Raw genomic sequence first — 23841 nt, forward strand, 5'->3', positions numbered from 1 at the left:
GTAATTATATACATTGTTAATGAAGTTCCTAAACAATCAATCTAATTTATCTCATACATACACCCTTGAGTCTAAAACCCCTCTAAACCATCACAAGACGCTGTCTTCGAGTGGGGTCTCCCGTGGTACTCGTATTCTGCGGGTTCAACTCCACGACAGTCACATTCCCTTATTAATACAAAGTACTCACACTTTCCGCGCGCGTACCTTGACATAAACATATACATCAGCTCAAACAGGCTCTAGAGGCCCAATTCTTGAATGTTTTCTTTCATTTCTACCTATCTTCTGCTAGGTTTTTCCAGTTTTGTACCGGAAATAACGAATTTTTGAACAAACTCCATCAAGCAATAAAACGAAAACGTCTGGACAAGCTCTCACGTGGTGTCATTTTTCTGCACAACAATGTTTGGCCTCATGTTGTCAAAGCAGTAAAAGAAAATTCAAAAAGAGAGAAATGGTGTATGTTAGGGCGTCCACATTATTGTCTTGATTTATCTCCTTGTAATTTTTATACTTTTGGTTCACTGAAAAAGTGCGTAAGCGCTTATAAATCATTCATATTAAAATGCATTAATAGATAAGGCATTTTTTATTATATATTACTAACAATTACTGTCAGAAACCGGAGCAATTCCACCGTAATTATATACATTGCTAATGAAGTTCCTAAACAATCAATCTAATCTATCTCACACATACACCCTTGAGTCTAAAACCCCTCTAAACAATCATAAGACGCGGACTTCTAGTGGGGTCTCCGTGGTACTCGTATTCTGCGGGTCCAACTCCACGACAGTCACATTCTCTCATTAATACGAAGTACTCGCACTTTCCGCGCGCGTACCTTGACATACCTGCACCAAAGTGAACAGATTTGAACAGTTCGATTTTGTAATCCGATTTTTAATTGCCGCGTTCTACTACGATTTTTGAATAAAGACGTTGGTGAGATTTACAGGATTGGAGAGAGTTTTCATTCACGTTGACTTTAAGGTAGGCATTTGTTAGGAAATATTGACCGAATGCGAATGTTATGTGGTCATTTTATTAATTTGTTTATAAAAAACATACTATTACTTTCTTTAAACTATAATACTCTATGTATTTTAATTTTTTTTACCAATCAGTGACTTTTTATAGATGCTAACTTATTAATTTAATCTCAGACTCACCCAGTGGTGTATCTATTCTTAACTTATTCTAAGTTTTCTTCTTGTTTTTCTTTTATATAGGCAGTACTGCCTGTTTTTTTTCAACGGTGCCTTTCATTTTGTCCCTAAATTGTCATTCCATCTTTTCCTTGGGCGTCAAATACTTCCTCTGCCTAACGGTGACTTGTCCCTGGCTAACTGGCTATTCTTACTATCCTTGATTCAGACATCCTGTTTATGTGTTGATTCCACTCTTTTTTGCTGTTCTTTACCGTTAACCAGGTATTTATATTGTCTACCCCACATATGCGTCAGATTTCCTTACTTCTTACTCTGTCCTGTAGTACTTTTCCAGCAATTCTTCTTAAGATCTTCATTTCGTTGGTCTTCAGATGTCTTTGTGTTTTTCTTGTATCTTGTCTTGTTTCGGCCGTGTAAGTCATAACTGGCCTAATAACTGACATATATTCGGGCCTTTATATATTAAGTCCCAGGTATTTGAAAGTCATTACTTGTGTATAATTTAATTGTCTAACTCCAATTTGCATCTTATTGGTTCTTTGGCTATTACTAAGCTTTTTGTTTATTGGGCTGGTATTTTCATATTCATTTCTTTTGCGTTAATGTTGAATTCGTGCAGTAATCTTTGTAGGTCGTCTTCGCACTCTTCTACTAACACGGTGTCATCAGCGTAACAGAGTATTTTTATCTCTCTATAGCCCATTTTGTACCCTCATTTTGTCTTCACTTGCATCCAACATTATGTCAAACAGTAGAGGGCTTAGTGAATCTCCTTTCCTGATTCCTGTGTGTGCTTCTATGGCTTCTGTTATTATTCCATTGACTTTCATTTCTATTTTATTTCTTACATATATATTTTCTATTAGTTTTATGATATCCAGTGGTAAATTTTTGTCATATTGTAGGTGTATCACATCTTTTAATTGGATTCTATTAAACGCTTTCTCCAGGTCTATGAAACAGAAAAAGGCTGGCTTGTTATACGAGTATTCTAATGATTTCTCCGCTACTTGCCTTATCATAAAAACTGCACCGTTATATTACATGATCTTCCACTTCTAAATCCTTGTTGTTCACCCGCAATATTTATGCACGCCATTATTTTCTCCATCAGTATTTTTATTGTGAGATTCAGTATAGTGCTCAGTAAATTTATCCCTCTATACCGGTTGTGCGGGAACAATGTACCTCAATACTTTATTTGGAAAGTCTAAATTATTGTAATATTAGTTTTTTTGGTACAACCCCACAGTTGGATGCCTTACGTTCACTGAGGATCTAGAATTTGCTTGTAGTGTAAAATCTTGTTATGAATTGGCAAGGCTGAGTGTCTTTTCAGAAGCAAAAAATCTTTTTTTCTTTTTCGGGTGCTTTCCAGTTCAACTTTGCATCTAGGGTTATACCTAGACATTTGGCTGTATTTGCTTATGGAATTCCATGTCCGTTTATATGGGTCTACCCCAAAATCCCGACAGCCAAAATCCCGTCAGCCACAATCCCGAAGGCCAAAATCCCGACACGCCAGAATCCCGACAGGCCAAAATCCCGACAGGCCAGAATCCCGACAGGTTTGATAAGTTTCTTTTTAACATATTACATTTATTTCTTGTTTTTTGTTTATGGCCATCTGTTTTTATTTTGTGTTACTAAACAAAATTGTTTACCATTTAATATGGTTAAAATTTATAACATGGGTATATGAATTAAATTATTTTTTTGCCAATATATAGTAAAATAATATATGTAAAATCAAATCCTGAATTCAAGTTTACTTTCATATAATAGATATTATCATGTCACTTACAACCTTCCATTTCAGTAATTATAGCTTTAGCTTTTATACTATAGAATGAAGTGTTTAAATAATTTTTTCTTTTAAAATACATAATAATTATTAGTACCCGTACTTATTAGTAAGTTAAAATTTTTCAATTTCAATTCTCTACACACTACAATATGATTTGGTATTGCATTTGAAAAGGAAACAATAAATATTCAAAATGTAGTGGTCGGAATTTTTACTTATGCGAGGATTGTTGTATGTCGGGATTTTGGCTGTCGGGATTTTGGGTGCCACCGGTTTATATTTATAGGTTCGTGTTCCTCAAGTGTGTTAGTAAATTCTATATGAATTATTTGTCCATTTCCTTAGGCATTTTAAGCTTTCTACTAGGATTTGGTCTGGACCTACTGCTTTGCTATTTGTAGGTGCTTATTTTTTTGTATTTAATGTAAGGCCTCATTCTTCGTATAATTTTCTAAACATATAACTGCTGTCACCTCTAGTTCCCGCTATCAAATCTTGCTGATCATTTGTAAAGGGTAGAGTGTATAAGATTTCCTGGACATCGCTTTTCAAATATTTTTTTTTTGTAGAATGGCTTGTAAGAGGGCATATCGGCATATGTTGATTCATTTCGCGTAATGTATCTAAAGTATTATAATTTCGAGTAAGTCGAGCAGATAATGGTGCAAAACCAGCATCTAAGGAATCGTGGGATAATATCTGAACACCTCTAAGGCCGTATCCGTTCTAATTAAAGGTGGCAACGATATCTCTTAAACTTCCGACAGTTGAAAGGCTCAAAGCAATGTAACTTTATTAATCAATTGTAGTTCGCTACATCCTTGCCAGTAGGTACATCAGATCTTTAGACGGATATGAATGTGAGTGGAATGGAAACATGGGAATTATAATATTTTCGATGTTGAAACTAGGAATTGTCTGTAGCCGACTGCAGCTTCCACGCTGCAATCTATTGAGACTCGGTCTCAAAAATAAAGCTTTTTTCCAGGTGCAATAAAAAATAAACAAATGGAGAAGTTTAAGATACAGAGCTATTAAAGGATAAATCTCAGTGATTATACTTAGTCTAGGCACCAATAGAGGTAACCGTGTCCTTTTTAATTCTGATGGAAAAACTTAACGATTTCTTATGAATTTTTGGCTGCTGTTTACGAATTTCGAGGGTGGATTTCAATCCGATTGATCAAAAAATTGTTATAAACAATTTAATGGTTTATAAGGCTCTGGCTCATAGACTAAAAGAGATTAAAAAAATGTTACATATAGAATTTGTTCCTTAATAAAAACGAAGAAAAAAACGTTTACTAAACTTAAATCCAACAATTAGAACCCAAGACAATGTTAAATTAGTGCACAATGCAAATTGCAAATTGCAAAATAAGTATTTTTCGAAGCTTTATCGATCGTAACTCGGCTTATACGCATGAAAATGAGCCTTAGAATGTCTCATTTTAAAGCTTAATTAATAAGCTTCCAAACAAAGTTTGTTAAATTACTTTATCTTCATTTTTTAAGTTATACCCGTTTGAAGTTATAATTTTCTTAAAAAAATTTTACATTAATTTGTTTATAAGGGTTTCAAGCAAATTCGAGCTACAAACATTTATACTTTAATTAACAATAATGATAGAATAACTCCAAAGGAACAATTAGAGCTTATGAAAATGATTTTAAGTTTATTTTTGGCCAAGATATCGATATGTGATTATGTTTATATGTGATACTTACTTGACTGTGAGCCGATCTTGCCCCTCATAGCGCTCCATTAAAATATCGATATCTTGGCCAAAAATAAACTTATGAACATTTTCATAAGTTCAAATTGTTCCTTTTGAGTTCTTTTATCATTATTGTTAATTAAGGTATAAATTTTTATAGCTCTTTGCTCGAAACCCTTATAAACAAATTAATGTACAATTTTTTTATAGAGGATTATAACTTTAAACGGTATAACTTTAAAATAAATGAAGATATACTAATTTAATGAACTTTTTTTGGAAGCCTATTAATTAAGCTTTAAAATCAGACCTTCTGAGGCTCATTTTCATGTGTATAAGCCGAGTTACGATCAATAAAGCTTAGAAAAATACTTATTTTGCAATTTGCATTGTGCACTAATTTTACAATATCTTGAGTTCTAATTATTGGATTTAAGGTTAGTAAACGTATTTGTCTTCGTTTTTTATTAAGAAACAAATTTTATTTGAAACATTTTTTTATCTCTTTTAGTTTATGAGCCAGAGCCTTATAAACAATTAAATTGTTTTTAAAAAATTTTTGACCACTCTTATCGAAATCATCCTCTAAATTCGTAATCAGCAGCCAAAAATCGATAAGAAACCGTTGAGTTTGTCCATCAGAATTAAAAATGATATGGTGACCCCTCTGGTGCCCAGACTAACTACTCTTCTTGCCTTACATTTGCATAGAATCTGAAGTCATTCACGTTTTACATTTTCATATTTAATAATTTCCAACGAGCAAACTTCTTGCATAAGAGATTCCAATCTTATTAAGCATAACAGATATTAGAAATATTTTTAGTTTATTTACTAGCTCTTCAATGCCGGGACCAACCTTATATAGTGCGTTTGTTGACTTACATAATGCGGCTTATAGATTTTTATCTACTGCTTATATATCTAATAAAATTGTCGGCCTCAAAAACTTTGAATACTCTTTAGAATATTTTTCATTATTTACTAAATATATTTTTCTATAAATTAGCATATTTATGATTCTTTGATAACATAAACAAATAATTGTGATTTTGGTGTACGACAAGAGATGGGAACAATATTGGTTTCGGTATTACAGTCAAACCCGCTTATTGGAATAGCCTTTGTGCCAAGTAAAAGTATTCCTATAACGGGGATATTCTAATAACCGATCATTGGTTGCTACTATAAATGTTTCGGGACCTCAAATTTCTATTCCTTAAACCGGGATATTCCTTTAAGAGGTATTCTAATAAGCGGGTTCGACTGTATTAGAAAGCTTACATGCCGAAGAAATAGTTGGTGACTACCAGTGTGGTTTCACGCCTCTGGAAGATCGACTATTAATCAAATATTTACAATAAGACAAATGCTTGAAAAGTATTGGGAGTATAATCAAGACCTGCATCAGATCTTTATAGATTTCAAACAGGCTTATGATTCAATTAATCGTGAACACTATGGAAGGCAATGATCGAGCTCGGCGTACCCAAGAAACTAACTGCGGTAACAAATAGGGGAGTGCATATAGATTTTCACTTCGGAAAAAATCAAACAAGATATAACTTTTTGTAGTTTCATTAAAAAAAGAATGTGTGTGTACTTTGTACGCACGTAAGAAGTTATACTTCTATTATATGATTATATGATTATAAACGAAATTAATATACTTTTTATTTATATTTTATTTAAATATTAAATTAATTTATACTTACTACTTCTCAAACATTTTTATTAAAACAGTGCCAAAAATTAAAATAATAAAAAAATAAAACACACACAAGTACATTAAAAATGCCACAAATGATTTCTGAATATTAATTGTCGGAAAATTTTTTAACTAAATACCTACGTATTTTCTGAAAATAAAATTATATAATAAATATACTTACAATCATAAAATGTATAAAAAAAAATAAAAAAAATAAAAGTTTCTATTGGGATTCGAACCAACTTACCAAGCGGCTGGTATTTGCGTTGTATTTTGAGTCACCCGCATTAAAACTTCGCCACAGAGACAGCTTGTCATTATGTGCGAAGATCGTCTAACTAAACAGATTAACCTTTTGACATTTTTAACTTATGTAAATCAAATTATTTTGATTTTGAATTGAAATGATTTAGAATTGAAAAAATACAACAAAACATAGAGTAAGAAAACAATATATTAGGTGAATATTATTTAAATAAAAGTATTACATACTACTTATGTATTTTGGTAGGTTCAAGGTAGGTATCGGAGCCCGTATAACGACTAATAAATTTCGCAACCACTTGCGTCGTGCAAAGTGGCTATGTTCAAATATCATAACAAAATTTGATCAACTATTTATAAAACACTTACCAGTGAAAGATTCTTTAGCTCTGAATAAGCGAGATCTGCGGCACTCATACTAGTCACAGTTTGATGAGCTTTCACATTGGCATGCAACAATCATCTCTTCTATGTAAATAAGTCCAAAAATATAATATGAAAACTATTTAAAAAGGCAGTATAACCATTAACTAACTTTTTGTTTGTTTGTTTCTCTTCCAACAAATTTTAAAACGCAACAAGCATACATTATAACCAAACCACAGTCCCACAGCTGTGCCACAGCTGCCATATTGGATAATTTTTGTCATGTCATTTGAACATCCAATCAGAACAAAGTTATAATGCGCATGCGCCCGGTCGCTAGGTTTTCCCATATAAAATTTCACCGTCATTACGCCCGTAAAGAAGTATAACTTCAAAAATGTTTAATAAACAACATATCAAAAAGTTCTACTCGAGAAGTGGGTGCTTCATTTTTTATTAAACAAATGAAGTACGAAGTTTGATTTTTTTAAATAACTCCGAGAATATAAATTTTAGAACAAAACTGACTTGACAATTGAAAAATTCAGAAAATTTTACAAAAAAAACCTTATATAAAGAATTTTCTAAAACTAAATCTGTATCTTCTATAATTTTTTATTTATAACGCTAAAGTCATCCTTCTCACAAACATTGGCGCACTGTAAACTAGCGTACGGCGAAGTGCACGGTTGAGTTATTTTAATGTAATTCTTTAACTAATGGATCAAATAAAATTTTTCAAATTGAACCTAAAAGAAGAATAGTTAAGCTACCTTATGGGTATAATAAAAAGAAATAAAATGTATGGGCATAAGTACGGTGGGGGCGGAAAGCGAGCCTTACATGAATTTTGTTTAAAAATGATTTAAAAATGTGTCACTAATACAATTTTTTTATAAAACCCTCAATTTTGCACAACTTACCTTTCAAGCATCTTACTAAATGATGTTTCATTCAAAAAAAATCTCAAAAATTTAATTCAAATGATATGAGGTCTTAAAAAATGTAATTTTTGAAATCTTCGTAGTTTTATAGAATTACCACCACTTTAAGACGGTATTACTCAAGTTTGAACAAATCTATTACACTTTTATAAGTTCCTTTTTAAAGCTTAGGATGTAATCTTTAAAATACACTGAATTATTTTACTTTAGAAATAAAATAGACTATTTATTTTTGAGAAAATTAAGAAAGATAACAAAAATGTAATACAAAAACCGAAAATTACCAGCTAAAAATAGTTATTTTCCTAACAAGTGCAGAAAGTCATTCTTTTCCGCACGCGATTGCAGTTTGCCGAACGAAGCGAAGCGGAGTTCGGCAAGCAGTCGAGTGCGGAAAAGAGACTTTCTGCAAGAGTTAGGAACAATATTTTTTCTGCGAGCATTTAAAAATGACCAAATCTTAATCAATTAATTGAATTAATATAAAAATACATACACAAATTAAATCTTTGACAACGTTGTCAAAACCAATCTTTCTATATAATTGGTTAGCATGAGGACGATCTAATAACACCGAATTAAATTCAATGCGGTGCCTAAATACCTGTAATGTACAGGTTTTAATATTTTTAAGGCATGGCAACGATGTCAAACAAAGCAATTATTGTCAAGAAGCACGTCACACACTTTAAAATTTATGTTTACTTACGAATTAAAAAATAATTCAGTGATTTAGATGGCATCAAGTGACGAAGAACTACCTCCATCTATCCTCGACGTTGTCAATTATCTTAATTTGTTACCGGAAAAATCAGCAAACAGGTACAAGAAAGAATACAATATTTTTATGAGTTGGTGTAAAGAAAAAAGTGTAAATAGCTTAAAAGAAGAAGTGTTTTTGGCTTATTTTATTAGTCTATCCAAATTCTGCAAACCAAATACTTTGTGGTCCCGGTATTCCATGCTCAAGTCAGTATTAAAAATTGAAAAAAATGTCAATATAGGCGATTATTTTAAGTTAACAGCATATTTGAAGAAAAAAGCGTAGGATTCAGTTGTACGTTCAATATAAACATTGTAAATAATAAATAAATATAATTAAAATTACATATTTTGTATTTGATAATAATAAAATTGTTAAAAAGTTGACTTAATTCTTTGACAATGTTGTCAAAACCAAACTTTCAATATAATTAGTTAGCATGACGACGATCTTGGTTTCCATGACGGTGGATACGCGTGCGGAAAAGTAAAAACCGCGTGCGGAAAAGTAAACCGAGTGCGGAATAGTTACACGCGTGCGGAAAAGTAAAACTTTCTAAACTAAAATGCGGAAGTAAATCGAACTAAATCGCGTGCGCGGAAGTAGACATTTTTGCACGCTCGTAGAAAAAATGTTTATACAATGTCTGCGTAACTTGGAACCTATTGATAACTATTTTATTATCAGTTTTACGAAAAAAAGTTATTCTTTATAAAATACTCTGCATCGTATATAATTTAAGATTCAATCATCAAATATCAATTTTAATAAATTTTATACGAGGTATGTCAAAAAATATGAATTTCACTCAAGAGTAAAATATCGTTAAATTTCACAATATCGAAAATTGTTGTTAAGAAAAGTTGTTTGGAATTAAAAAAATTGTTTTAGTGTTCAATTACATCCTTCTAATTAAAATATTGTGAATAATAAAGGCACTTAACTCTTAAGAGAAATTCATATTTTTTACATACCTCGTATAAAATTAAATTAAAAAAGTTTAATATATGATGATTGTATCTTAGATTTTAGACCAGGGAGAGCATTTTATGAAGAATAACTTTTTTTCGTAAAAGTGATAATAAAATAGTTATCATAATTGTAATAAAATGATGATAAGTATCCGTAATTTGAAAAAAAATTGAAAAAATTTTTCGATTAGAATAATGTAATTGTATATTCAAACATAGTTTTTAGTTTCAAACAACTTTTCATAATAGCATTTTTTGATATTCTGAAATATAAAGGTACTTTACTCTTTAACGAAATTCATATTTTTGACATAACTCGTATAAAATTGATAAAATTTGATATCTGATGGTTGAGTTTTAGATTTTTGACTATCCAGAGCATTTTATGAAGAATATTTTTCCTAAAATTGATAATAAAAAAGTTTTCCATGTGGATCCTAGCTACGCAGACATACTGTAGAAAAGCTTCTGTATAAGAATTTTCAAATTGTAATTCCATATTCGGATTCAGTATAATCAAAAACAAAATAGAAACATATTTGATCAAAGTAAAATGATGAATTTAACGATATTTTTAAAATTATTAATACAAAACAATTGTTATTGTTTAAACAATTAATAAACAATTAGCGTCCAAATCCGCGAGTAGACCTTTTTACTTTAACATGTATATAAACTAACAAAAAAAGTTATAGAAAAATATAAGCTTGTTTGAATTTTTCCGAAACAATGCATATTTTCGTTCTAATTGCACTCCCCTAAAATGTGTGTAATAATCATAGATAAGGTAATAGGAGTCTTTTAAACTAGGTGCAAAATCCAGATATATGTATATGACCATAATACGACCACCAGTCGCATATGGAAGCGAAACATGGACGCTAACAAAAAGAGAACTAAATAAATTGCTGGTGTGGGGACGAAAAATCCTTCGAATAATATATGGCCCTTGCAGAGACAGCGTTACAAACGAATGGAGGCGCAGATACAATAACGAGTTAGAGTCTCTATTCGAGAAGGAAAATCTAGTCAGATATATAAAAGCCAATAGACTCAGATGGGCAGGGCATATGATACGCAGTAACGACAATCGCCTTATAAACAATGTGTTCTGGGAAAGACCAGATGGAAGAAGGTCTATAGGACGGCCTAGAAAAATCACGGCCTATCAGAGGTTGAATATCAGCATAATTAGGAGAATTTTACTAAATAATGCTATAAACAACTGTAGTGAACAGCAGTTAAACTCTAAATTTCCCGAGCCAGGGTGCGTTTTTCATCCTACGTCTTCTTTAATCCAGGGATCATTGTGGCTACTCCGTTTACAACTAGCGGCATCTTTTAAGGTGCGTTTTACACTTCTTCTTTCTTCTGGTTTTTAATTTAATATATGTTAAGCTGTATTTCTTGCCCAACAGAATAACTATTACAGAACTATGGGAAAGAACAAAGCAAACTAACATATCTACTACAGTCAATGAAAAAGAAAATGGAAATGGATCGGCCACACTTTGAGGAAAGGCCAAAGCAACATAACAAGACAAGCACTTGAATACCAACTAGAGGGGAAAAGAAAGAGAGGCAGACCAGACAACAGTTGGAAAAGAACAACAACGAGAGAACACGAAAAAATTGGACTAAGATGGGGCGAAGTCAAAAATGGAGCAAAAAATAGAAGAGGATGGAGGGAACTAGTTCACAGTTTATCCAGAAAGTAAAAACAAAAGAAGATGCACTGTCCCGGCCAGACAGCAATCTTACACTTTTGGTCAAAACACGCATAAGCGCCCAATACTCCAAAAGGAGGGATGGAACGAGAAGCTGTATTTCTTACTTTAAAGACAAAAACACAAATAAGGTCTTCTTCAAATTCAGCTAAACATGTTTTAAACTAATAATGTTGAAATATATAGGCACAAAACGATCAAAATATTGATTTAGCAAACAGGAGATACGTTTCAATTAATAAGAAGATGCGGTTTCCAGCACCTTATCAGACAAGTGATATGATATGAAGTGATATGATTGTCAATTTACCAGGACTGAAACAACATGCAAAGAATGTCGTCAAAGAAAGACCTTTGAATTTCTGGTCACTTTAAAAACCAAACACATAATTGACACGATTGTTAAGTGCACAAATAAGAAAATATCTTGAAGTGGTGCACAAATATGGAAATACAACATCGTTGTAATTATACCGTTAATATTGAAATAAAATCATTGTTTGGCTTGCTTTATTTGACTTAAATCTTCAAATGCAAATATGCAGATATTGAATGCCTTTTTGCTAATAACGTTAAAGTAAAAAACTTATTTCTATGTACAATACCACAACCAAAAATAAAAGAAATTAATTAATATCCTTTATAAATAATATATAATTTATTAAAAGGGCTACATCACAAATGCAGAACGTTTTAGATCTGAATACAGATCATCATCAGTGCTGAACAGGATGTTCACATGCTAAGCCACCAAAATTGAAAATATATGATACAGTCATAGATATGATGCAGTCATTTAAAATGATACAGTCATTGATCCATTGACAAAAATTGTTTTAAATAAAATAGATGTTATAAATAATACATATTAAGCACCATTTGACCCTCACATGAGTTGGTACACGTCCTGAGGTTCAGCTACCTCATACCTCATATCTTGAACCAGGCGCGGATGCAGGGGGGGGGTCAAAGGGTCTATAGACCCCCTATTGTATTTAGTCTATAAGTATTTTTTTATTATTTATTATTTTTTTGTCAACTCTAAACTTTAAGCCATCAGTAGAACACTAAATTAAACGACAACCGATTCCAAAGAATTATTGAAAGAAGCAACAAAACCAGCCTTTTCTGAAAAATAAATTGAAGCCTCATTTGTTTTGGTACTGATGGAGCCATAAACAACTTAAATATTTTTCTCAATTCAAAGAATAACAGAAATGATATCTTAAAATGCAAATACATTACATTGGGTATAAACCTTAACTCATGAAAATTCACGTTTCAAATTTGCGGTAGGTATAATAAAGATAAAAATTTGAATTTTACTAGATAGTCCAGGGGCGGGTACCTATTCATTGATGGTAGAAAAGTTAATCTTTACACCTCCAGTTGGAAAAAAGTGACCAGTCAGATTAATAGTCGTGAATTGTGATTGCTAGCGTTGACTAATAAATATTCATTAATTATTAATAGTGAATATGTCCAAACGAAAGATTCAAACCGACATAATGCAGTTCATAAACTGTATTGTATAATTGTATATTTATATTTATTTTATTGCATTACATTTTATTAACTGCATTTTGTGCGAATCTGTTTTTATTAGATATCATTATTATTTATTATTATTCTGTCATTCAAGGTTAATTCATTGATTTTGTACCATTCTAACTTACATAATATTCATTTATGCCATCATTTGACGAATTCCAAATTCGTCTCTATCTTCTGCTTTCCTTAAAAGCGTCTGTGTGTTAAACCCGATCCAGTCGCGAATGTTTTTAGCCAGGACATTTGTCGTCTGCCAGGACCCATTTTTCCTTCGATGTTACCCTTCATAATTAGCTATAACAAATCGTATTTATCATTTCTAAGTATGTGCCCAAAAGATGCTGTTTTCTTGCTTTTAATGGTGGTCAAAGGTTCTCTGTCTCCTCCGGTTTTTGCAACACCATTTCGTTCGTAATATGATTAGTCCATGGTATTTTCAAAATTTTTCTAAGAAGGCACATCTCAAATCTCAAAAGTTTCCAACTTTCTAATTATGTCAACATTAGCAGTCCAAGCTTCAGTACCTTAAAAGAAGAATAGAGTAGAGTGGGCATTTTACCACTCGATATAGGAGTTTCAATTTGAGTCTTTGGTTACTCATACTTAGTAATTTCCTTATCTTCAAAAAGGCTGCTTTTGATTGGTCTATTCTTGATCAATTTTCTGATTGCATATTTAGATTTTCCTTAATCCAGACTCCTAAAGTATTTCATTTTGTTCATTTGTTCAATATCTTCATTTTTTATCTGGATTTTTGTTATGACTTTACATTTCTTACTGATAACCGTAAGTTTTCTTAGATAAACTAGGATAACTTAGTTTTGTTTTCTGTATGTGTATTGTTAAACCAAACTGTTCCCAGTATCACAAATTGTGTTTAGTATAATAGTTATATTAATATTATATTTGTCTTTATTGTTATATTATTCCCGACCTTAGATAAAGATATTTGTCACTTCATATTTAAAATTGTGTATATTAATAATGATTTAATATTAAATGTATTTATGATAATTCCGTTTTATTTTACTTGCAACTACGGCTTGATAATACGGAAAGAGTCCCATCAGAGCTCAATCTTTTTGATACTGTAGGTATCTGGGATTATAAATATAGTGTATTTTATCGTTAGAATAAGTGTGAGTCGTAGGTATGGCTAAATCTGGAAAATATAATATTTGAGGTAAGTCTGACCCCCCTATTATGAATTTCTAGATCCGCGCCTGTCTTGAACGGTAGATGGCAACTTTAAATCTTAATAAGTTACAGGGTGTCCAGAAAGTCTACCGACAAACGAAGACAGGAGATTCCTCAGATAATTTTAAGACAATTTAACCCAATTCACCTAGTCCGAAAAATGCTTCCTAAGGGAGTTAGAGCTCTTTGAAGATGGCGCCATGTAATTAGTTTTTCTTAAATACCTCCAGAATGCTTCTATTTAGAAAAACGAAAATTTGTATACATATTTACTTTCCAGAAATGAATCGATTCCATCCATTGCGAATTTCTAGTACGGGTCATAGGCGTCCGTTTTGGGTAGGGCAACGGTTATTTTATCGCATAACTTTTTTGTCTTCAACTTTTAAGCATTTTTGATACTGGATTATTAATTTGTGAGGTATTCTAGTACTAAAAGGTACTCTTACTTTAAGTCGGTAGGACACACAGTTTTCTAGAAAAATCAATTTGAATGTTTTTAGTTTTGGGAATTTGAAAAAAAAAATTAAAAAAATTCAAAAAAAAACGATGTATTTTACCAACTTAAAGCAAGAGTAACTTTTAGTACTCGAATATCTCATGATTATCTATAATCTGAATAATCTAGTGTCAAAAATACTTAAAAATTAAAGACAATAAAGGTATGCTATAAAATAACTGTTGACCTACCCAAAACGGACGCCTATGACCGGTACTAGAAATTCGCCATTAATGAAATCGATTAATCTCTGGAATATAAATAAATGTACCAGTTTTCATCTTTCTAAATAGTTTTTTTTTAATCTTTTTTTTTTGAAATTCAAAGAACGAAAAATTTTCAAATCGATTTTTCTAGAAAACGGTGTATCCTATCGACTTAAAGTAAGAGTATCTTATAGTAATAGAATACCTCACAATTTAATAATTCAGAGTCAAAAATGCTTAAAAACTAAAGACAAAAAAAGTTAGGCGATAAAATAACCGTTGCCCTGCCCAAAACGGACGCCTATGACGGGTACTAGAAATTCGCAATGGATGGAATCGATGCACTTCTGGAAAGTGAATATGCATACCAATTTTCGTTTTTCTAAATAGAAGCGTTCTGGAGGTATTTAAGAAAAACTAATTACATGACGCCATCTTCAAAGAGGTCTAGCTCCCTTAGGAAGCATTTTCGGACTAGGTGAATTGGATTAAATTGTCTTAAAATTATCTGAGGAATCTCCTGCCTTCGTTTGTCGATAGAGTTTCTGGACACCCTATTATAAATATACGCCAGTCAATGGGAGCAAGAATAGGATATTACCTCCGAATTGTATCCTTCTGCATGGATTTTAATTAAATTTTGGACCTAGCCTCTACTTATCTCCTAATTCAAAGTCTACCCTATGCCGATGTGTGCTTTTATCTATCTTGGGGGTGGTTCCCACTCCTTCTTAGGGGTGGAAAATTTTTGGTTAAAATTACCACGGAATTCGCTAGAAAACCTAATTCTAAGCAAAAACTGTTCTATAATTTTTTTTTGAAAACTCAATACTTTTTGAGATATTCGTGGTTGAAAATTGGCCATTTTCATTGAAAAATAATACCTTTTCGAACGGTTTTTTACAAATACCTTAAAAACTATGCATCTAACTAAAAAAAAACTATACTAAACATTTTTGTAGGTTATAAAAAAACAAAGAGACACTTGCCTTCATAAATCTTCTAGTTATAATACAAAAAGAGATATGGTAGGTGAAAATAGTTTGTTTTTTTGGTACATTCTCAAATTGGTGTATTCAACTTGAAATAACAGAGAAACGGTAGATTTTAGGTGTATAATGCTACTAATAATTTTTGTAGTGTTTGAAAAGACCTTTAAATCAGCTATATTAAAGGTCCATTACATTAAAACTAAGCGAGATATGCTGTAAACAAAATTGATATTGATAACCAATGTATTTTAAGAAAAAATGCGAAGTAATTTTAACCCCCATCCACCAAAATGTAAATGCATCGTTTTCCTTCCACAATACCTTTCACTATAGTGTTATTTCTATGTTAAAAAGGTTGGACGGGTTTAAAATGAATGGTTTTTGAAAAAAAAAGATCAAATTATAGAGAGCACTTCTAATTTTCTTTAAAATCTTTTTTTCTCCATGAAACTTGAAAATGATAAGAGATACAGTAATGAAAAATAAAAAAGAAATTTTTTTCTGAAAAAGCCCTACATTTTTGTGTGGTATCTTTTTTTCGTATCTCTTATCTTTTTCGAGTTACATGGAGGAAAAGAAGATTTTTTAGAAAATTTAAAAATGTGCTCTATAATTTGATCTTATTTTTTTTTTTCAAAAACCATTCATTTTAATCCAGTCCAACTTTTTGAACATAGAAATAAGACCAAGTATAATAAAAAGTATTGTAGTATGAAAACGATGTATTTAAATTCTGATGGATGAGGGGTTAAATAATATACTTCTCATTTCTTCTTAAAATACATTAGTCATCAAATTTTTTGGAGAATATCTCGCTTAGTTTGAATGTAATCGACATTTAGTATTACTTATTTTAAAGGTCTTTTCAAGCACTACAAAAGTTATTAGTATCATTATACACCTAAAATCGACAGTTTCTCTGTTATTTCAAGTTGAATACACCGATTTGAGCATGCAGCAAAAAACAAACTCTTCTTACCTACCATATCCCTCTTTGTATTTTAACTAGAAGATTTATGAAGGAACGAATCGCTTTGTTTCTTTATAACCTACAGAAATATTTTATATAGTTTTTTTGTTAGATGCATAGTTTTTAAGGTATTCCCAAAATCCGTCCGAAAAAGTATCATTTTTCAATGAAAATGGCCAATTTTCAACCACGAATAACTCAAAAAGTATTGAGTTTCCATAAAATAATTATTTTAGAACAGTTTTTGCCTAAAATTAAGTTCTATAGCCTCTTACGTGGCTATTTTAACCAAAACATTTTTCACCTCCGAGAAGGGGTGGAAAACACCCCCCAGATAGAAGCGGACCTCAGCATAGGGTAGACTTTGTTTCTTGAGCTATTCCCTACTTACTGTGAAAATATCAAGTAAATCGATGTAGTAGGATGGAATTCGGAGCCAAATACCCTCATCAACTGCCCTAATACCTTTTATAATAAAGGATTTTTTCGTGTACACAGCCAGCTACAGGAAAACTTTTTTCTTGTGGGTTTCAAAATTTTTATTTATACTGATTGTGATACGGTTCAGGAGCACAAACCCAAGAAATAACCCTTTTCATACTTATTATCTTTTTGTTACCTTAAAGAAAAATAACTAACTCCACAAAGGGGCTATCCCGACCACCGTAAATTTAAAAATTTCCCTAGACTCTCCTAATTCACCGATTAAAATTTTTGAAAGTGCATTTGAAAGCTCGAGCCGGCACTTATATTAAAGAAATGCTTATATTAAAAAAAAATAAAATGCTTATTTTAGAACCATCGTAACTTTGCACATTCGCATTTTTTTTTGGCGGACTTTGGATCGCAAAAATAATTATGCAAAAACAAACTATCAAACCGATCCTTACGAAATTTAGAGCATGTTAATAGAGTTTTTCTGGGAGTAATATGAAGGCTGTAGGTTATGTTTAAGTGATCGAAAAAATTAAAGGAAAAACTTCATTTTTTGCACTTTTTTTCAGTTATTGCTATTTTTTAAACAACAAATATATTAAATTCTTAAGTTACAGCTAGTTAAATATTATATCAAATTAAAAAACGAAACTTTTACCTTGAATATAGTTTTTTGGAGTCATACCTCTAGTGTTATAGGCGAAAATATATTCGCAAAAAGAAAAACTTTTAGATTTTTTGTAAAATAAAAATTAAGCACATGGTTTTCTAGTAGCGCATGTCGTGATTATTGATATAGTCCGTTCTTTAACGGTAAAATATTGCAAAATCTCTAAATTTTAAAGAACCGCTTGGATTGACATGAAATTTGGCATACACATAGCTAACAAGTCAAAGAAAAAAAGTGATATTATCCCGATATGTGCTTTTGCCCTGGGGGTGCTTTTCACCCCCTCTTGGGGGTGAAAAAATATTCATCCAAAGAAAGTCAGGAAATGGATAAACTGGCTAATTTTAAGTAACTTTTGTTCTGTAGAGTTTTTTCACTAAGTCAATACTTTTCGAGTTATTTGGCAGTGAATATGTTCATTTTTTCAACAAAATAACCACGCTTTTAGACGGTTTTTCGCAAATAACTCAAATAGTAAGTATTTTGTCGAAAAACATTCTTAGCAAAAATATAGCCTGTAAAAAATTTAAAAAAATGGTGTATATATCACGTCTCTACACTTACTAGAAGCAGAGTTATAGCTAAGGAAAAATAGGTTCATATTCGTCAAATTCCAAATGGAATACTTAAAAAAAGCTTCATTTTTGTGTTATAAAAAAAAATTCTAGCATCAAAATTAAACAAGTTACGCTCAAAATAAAGTTATTCCCTTATGGTTTTGTTAAAAAAATCGAGAAAATCACCTCCTAATTAGTATATTAAATGAACTTAATCGTTACGACTTCACAAGTTTCTTGACACGTGTATATATTGTTTATATAATCTGTAAGTTTCATCGGTTCAAAGTCCTTATTATTGAAAGGTCTGTAGTTAAAAGGGGTTGAACGAGTCATTGATCACGAATGTATGCAAAGTTAGAAACACCAAATCGTAATCAATTTTTGTCTAACAGAAAAACAAAAAAATATATGATATGCAAAAAAGCAAATCTGACTTTTTTTTGTTTTTCGAGATTTTTGGTATCTCTAACAATTTTTAAGTTATTTTGAAAAAAAGCATATTTTTCAAAATTTAAATTTTTAAAAATTTTACTTTGGAACCAAATTTTTTCAAAAATAAGCACTTTGAATCGATAAAACTTACAGATCATATAAGGACAACATAAGTAAAATAATTTTTGGAGCAATAACGATTAATTTCATTTAAGTTGCTAATTAGGGGGTGGTCTTTACGATTTTTTTTTTTTTGCAAAAACAAAAGGGGCCAACTTTATTTTGATTAATTATTTATATGGGAAATAAGCCACAATTAAAATGAAAAAAATAATTTTATTAACGTTTCGACGCCCAAATCGGGTGCCGTTGTCAAAATACAAAATATTACTAAAATAAACTAAAGTGTTGTTGCTAAGCAAAAAAATTCTTCTAATAATTTATTTAATCTCACTCATTTATATTGGCAATTCAGACATATATTATACATTTTAAAGTAGAAGACTTTAAAATGATATTGCCAATATTTATGAGTTGCGTTCCTGGGACGACTTACTGAAAGATAGTTCATTCGATTACATGAAATTAACCCCAACTCAAGAATATCCGTCATAAAAAATTATAGCATGTGATATGTCTTTAAAAAGACAACCAAATGCAACGACAGTAAAATTCTAATATTATTTTTAAACAAAATTTAAAACCCACAGTATGGTGGAGATATGTAGATGATGTGTTTTCAATATGGCCTCATAGATCAGAATTGTTGGATACGTTCCTGAATATTATAAACGATCAAGAAGAGACAATAAAATTTACAATGGAAAAGGAATACAATAACAGCCTACCTTTCCTCGATGTTTTGATCTCAAAGAAGGATATTGGATATGAGACTCAAGTGTATAGAAAACCAACACACACCAACAGATATCTCAATTACAAGTCAAATCACAACATCAACGTTAAAAAGGGAATCATTAAATCCTTATATGATAGAGCCAAAATTACTTGTTATAACGAAAATTCCTTTTTAGCAGAAAAACAATTGTTAACATCTGTTTTATTAAAAAATGATTATCCTTTATCGTTTATAAATAAGGAATTGTCAAGATTGGATCGAATGGAACAGAACAACTTAGAACGAGATGCTACAACATTCACCAGAAATAATACGAGGAAAATATCAATACCATATATAAAAGGACTATCCGAGAAACTTAAAACAATAGGAAATAAATTCAACATTTCAACAACATTCAAAACAACAAACACATTGAGATCTATTCTATCTAAAACTAAACCTAACAATGATCAAGAAAGAACAAAGAATTGCATTTATAAAATACCTTGTGAATGCGAACAATTTTATTTAGGTGAGACATCAAGACCATTAGACGTTAGAATAAATGAACATCAATCTTATATTAAAAATAGAGAATTTGAGAGATCTCAAATATGTCAACACGCATGGGATAATGAACATAGAGTTCAGTGGAGAGATTCAAGTATAGTCCTGAAAGAATCAGATAGTAAAAAGAGAAAAATCAAAGAAGCGGCTCTAATTATGCTAAATGAAACCAATTGTGTCGCAAATTCCTCGGTAGAATGCAGTAGGATGTGGTTACCCATACTGAAAGAGGAAGTCAATAGAAAGAAAATACCAAGATTAGTAAGTCAATAATACGAGCTAGTACATATTTTATATTTTAGTATTACTTATATATCTAGTATTATTAATATTATTTATAATCTAAACATGTTACAAGTCAGAATTTGGTATTATTTTTTGAGAGTAAATTAATGTAAGACCAAATACTTACGATGTCGGGATAGTATCACAGGTTTTTCCTGGTTTTCCCTTGTGATTTACTATGAAGTCTCTAACGCGAGAATTTTACTGTCGTTGCATTTGGTTGTCTTTTTAAAGACATATCACATGCTATAATTTTTTATGACGGATATTCTTGAGTTGGGGTTAATTTCATGTAATCGAATGAACTATCTTTCAGTAAGTCGTCCCAGGAACGCAACTCATAAATATTGGCAATATCATTTTAAAGTCTTCTACTTTAAAATGTATAATATATGTCTGAATTGCCAATATAAATGAGTGAGATTAAATAAATTATTAGAAGAATTTTTTTGCTTAGCAACAACACTTTAGTTTATTTTAGTAATATTTTGTATTTTGACAACGGCACCCGATTTGGGCGTCGAAACGTTAATAAAATTATTTTTTTCATTTTAATTGTGGCTTATTTCCCATATAAATAATTAATCATAAAAATGCCACAAGGAAATAGCTTCAGAACAACTTTATTTTGAGCGTAACTTGCTTAAATTTAATGCTAAAAACTTTTTGTAAAAACAGAAATAAAGCTTTTTTAAACACTTTAAAAAAGTTATATTGGGTTTTCCCCAAAAAGTGCTTAATTTTTTGGATATTTCAAGTCGAATTATTCTATTTAAAATTTGGTGATTTATGAATCTATTTTTCATTGGCTATAACTCTGGTTCTACGAGATCCAACAACCTAATGCGTACTCCATTTTTTTACTTTTTTATAAGCTATATTTTTGCTAAAAACTTTTTTTTCCACAAAATACTTACTTTTTGAGTTATTTGCGAAAAACCGTCTAAAAATGTGGTTATTTTGTTGAAAAATGAACATATTCACTCGCAAATAACTCGAGAAGTGTTGACTTGGCGAAAAAAGCTTGACTTAGCGAAAAAGTTACTTAAAATTAGCCATTTTATCCATTTCCGGACTTATTTCGAACATATATTTTTCACCCCCAAAAGGAGGTGAAAGTCATCCCTATGGCAAAAGCACATATCGGCACAATATCACTTTTTTTCTTTGACATGTTAGCTATGTGTATGCCAAATTTCATATCAATCCAAGCGGTTCTTTAAAATTTAGAGCAAAAACCGTGAAAGATGGACTAATACAAGGTAGGTACATCCTGAAGTGATTCCTGCAAAAATCACCAATCAGAAAATGACCAATTCAAAACAGATTTAAGATATAAAGACATAAAAATTAATTCTGTTACTATAAATTAGTAATATAATAATTTAAAAAATTACCACATTGGTAAAATAAAACCTTTAGATTTTTATTGGCTTTATATTACAAAAGATAAAGAGTATATTTTAGCAGGTTAATTTTTTATTATTTCTACCTACAAGTATTTCATGTAGGTCAATATTATCTGCCCTTCTCTTCCATTCTGGTTTCCAAGGGTTTCTTTTTTTCACACGAATCTCACCGACAAATACCTAGATATATAGAAATGAACTTTATAATTGCAAAGTAATTATACTAATAATAAACACCATAAAACTAAAGAACTTCTGACTATAACATTATACGTGTTAAAACACACTATCCCAAACAAATTAAAGTTAATTACAACAAGCCAAGAACAATAAACGAAGATTGCATAATTTACGGCGCATAAAAGACGAATAAAGGCCTCATTAAATGTATATACTTACGTCCATCCATTTTTGTTATATTTTTAAAGAAATAGAGTTTGTTATCAAACATTCACCTTACATCGTAACCGTTCCATACACATCCGTACAAAATTAACTGTTTTTTTAAGCCAAATTCCTGCATCGCTCTAACCCTGTATACTTTATCAAATGCCTGTTTAAAATCTATAATGGTGATGAAGCTCACGATCAAAATACCAGCATTTTCCATTATCTGTTTATTTGTGAATATCTGCTCCATAGTAGATCTTCTTCTTCTTTAGGTTCCATCTCCGCTACGGAGGTTGGCAACCATCATAGCTATTTTAATTTTTGAGGCAGTAGCTCTAAATAGTTGTTTTGAGCTGCATCCAAACCATTCTCTCAGGTTCTTCAGCCATGAAATTCGTCTTTTTCCGATGCTTCTTCTGCCATCTATCTTTCCTTTGATTATGAGTCGCAGGATGCCATACTTCTCGCCTCGCATCATATGTCCGAGATACTGCAGCTTTCTTTCTTTAATTGTAAGTTCAACTTCCTGCTCTTTACCTATTCTTCTCAGTACTTCATTGTTCGTAACTCTATCTACCCAGGAAACCCTCATAATTATTCTATAGGTCCACATTTCAAAGGCGTTAAGTCGTCTCATTGTCTCTACATTTAACGTCCATGATTCCACTCGATAGTATAGTACACTGTATACGTAACATTTTGTTAGGCGTACTTTAAGAGCTAATGTTAAATCTTTGCTACGTAGGACCTTTTCCATTTTCATAAAATTAGAACGTGCTTTTTCGATTCTGACTTTGATTTCTGCATTGTAGTCATTATTTTCTGTTCTAAGTATTCCTAGGTAAGTGTACTTTTTTACTCTTTCGATCTGCTGGCCCTCTACTATCAAGATTTTGTTAGTATTATGGTTGTTTTTAATAATTTTCATAAACTTCGTCTTTTTGATATTGAAAAAGAGTCCGTACTCCCTATTACACCTTACTATTTTACTCATGAGTCTTTGCAGGTCTTGTAAACTATCGGCAATTATTACTGTATCATCTGCATGTCTGATGTTGTTAACTAAGACTCAATTTACTCTTGTGCCGACTGTTTCATCTTCCAGAGTTTCTCGCATTACCTCTTCAGAATAAGCGTTAAATAATAGAGGTGATAGTATGCAGCCTTGCCTGACTCCTCTCTTTATTTTCATTTCTTCAGATGTTTCTTTTTCAATTCTTACTATTACTCGCTGATTGTAATAGAGGTGTGTTATTAGTCTTAAATATCTTTCACCTAGGTTTTTAGTTTTTAGAATTTCCATGAGTCGATCATGTTTTACTTTATCAAACGCTTTATTGTAGTCTATAAAACAGACGTACACGAGGACGGTTAACATCCAAACATCTCTG

General features: G+C 31.2%; 1 protein-coding gene across 1 annotated transcript in view; it reads left to right on the top strand.

Annotated features, from left to right (window-relative positions):
* The first annotated feature begins 772 nt into the window (after positions 1 to 772).
* The window catches only part of LOC114336241 (protein spaetzle 3), a 159224-nt gene continuing 136155 nt past the window's right edge, over positions 773 to 23841 (top strand). Inside the window, exon 1 of the mRNA XM_028286574.2 lies at positions 773 to 996. The gene's annotated coding sequence lies outside the window, so the exon portion shown is untranslated. The remainder of the gene's footprint in view (positions 997 to 23841) is intronic.

The sequence above is a fragment of the Diabrotica virgifera genome, chromosome 8 (genome assembly GCF_917563875.1).
Source record: "Diabrotica virgifera virgifera chromosome 8, PGI_DIABVI_V3a".
In the NCBI taxonomy this organism is placed as follows: domain Eukaryota; kingdom Metazoa; phylum Arthropoda; class Insecta; order Coleoptera; family Chrysomelidae; genus Diabrotica; species Diabrotica virgifera.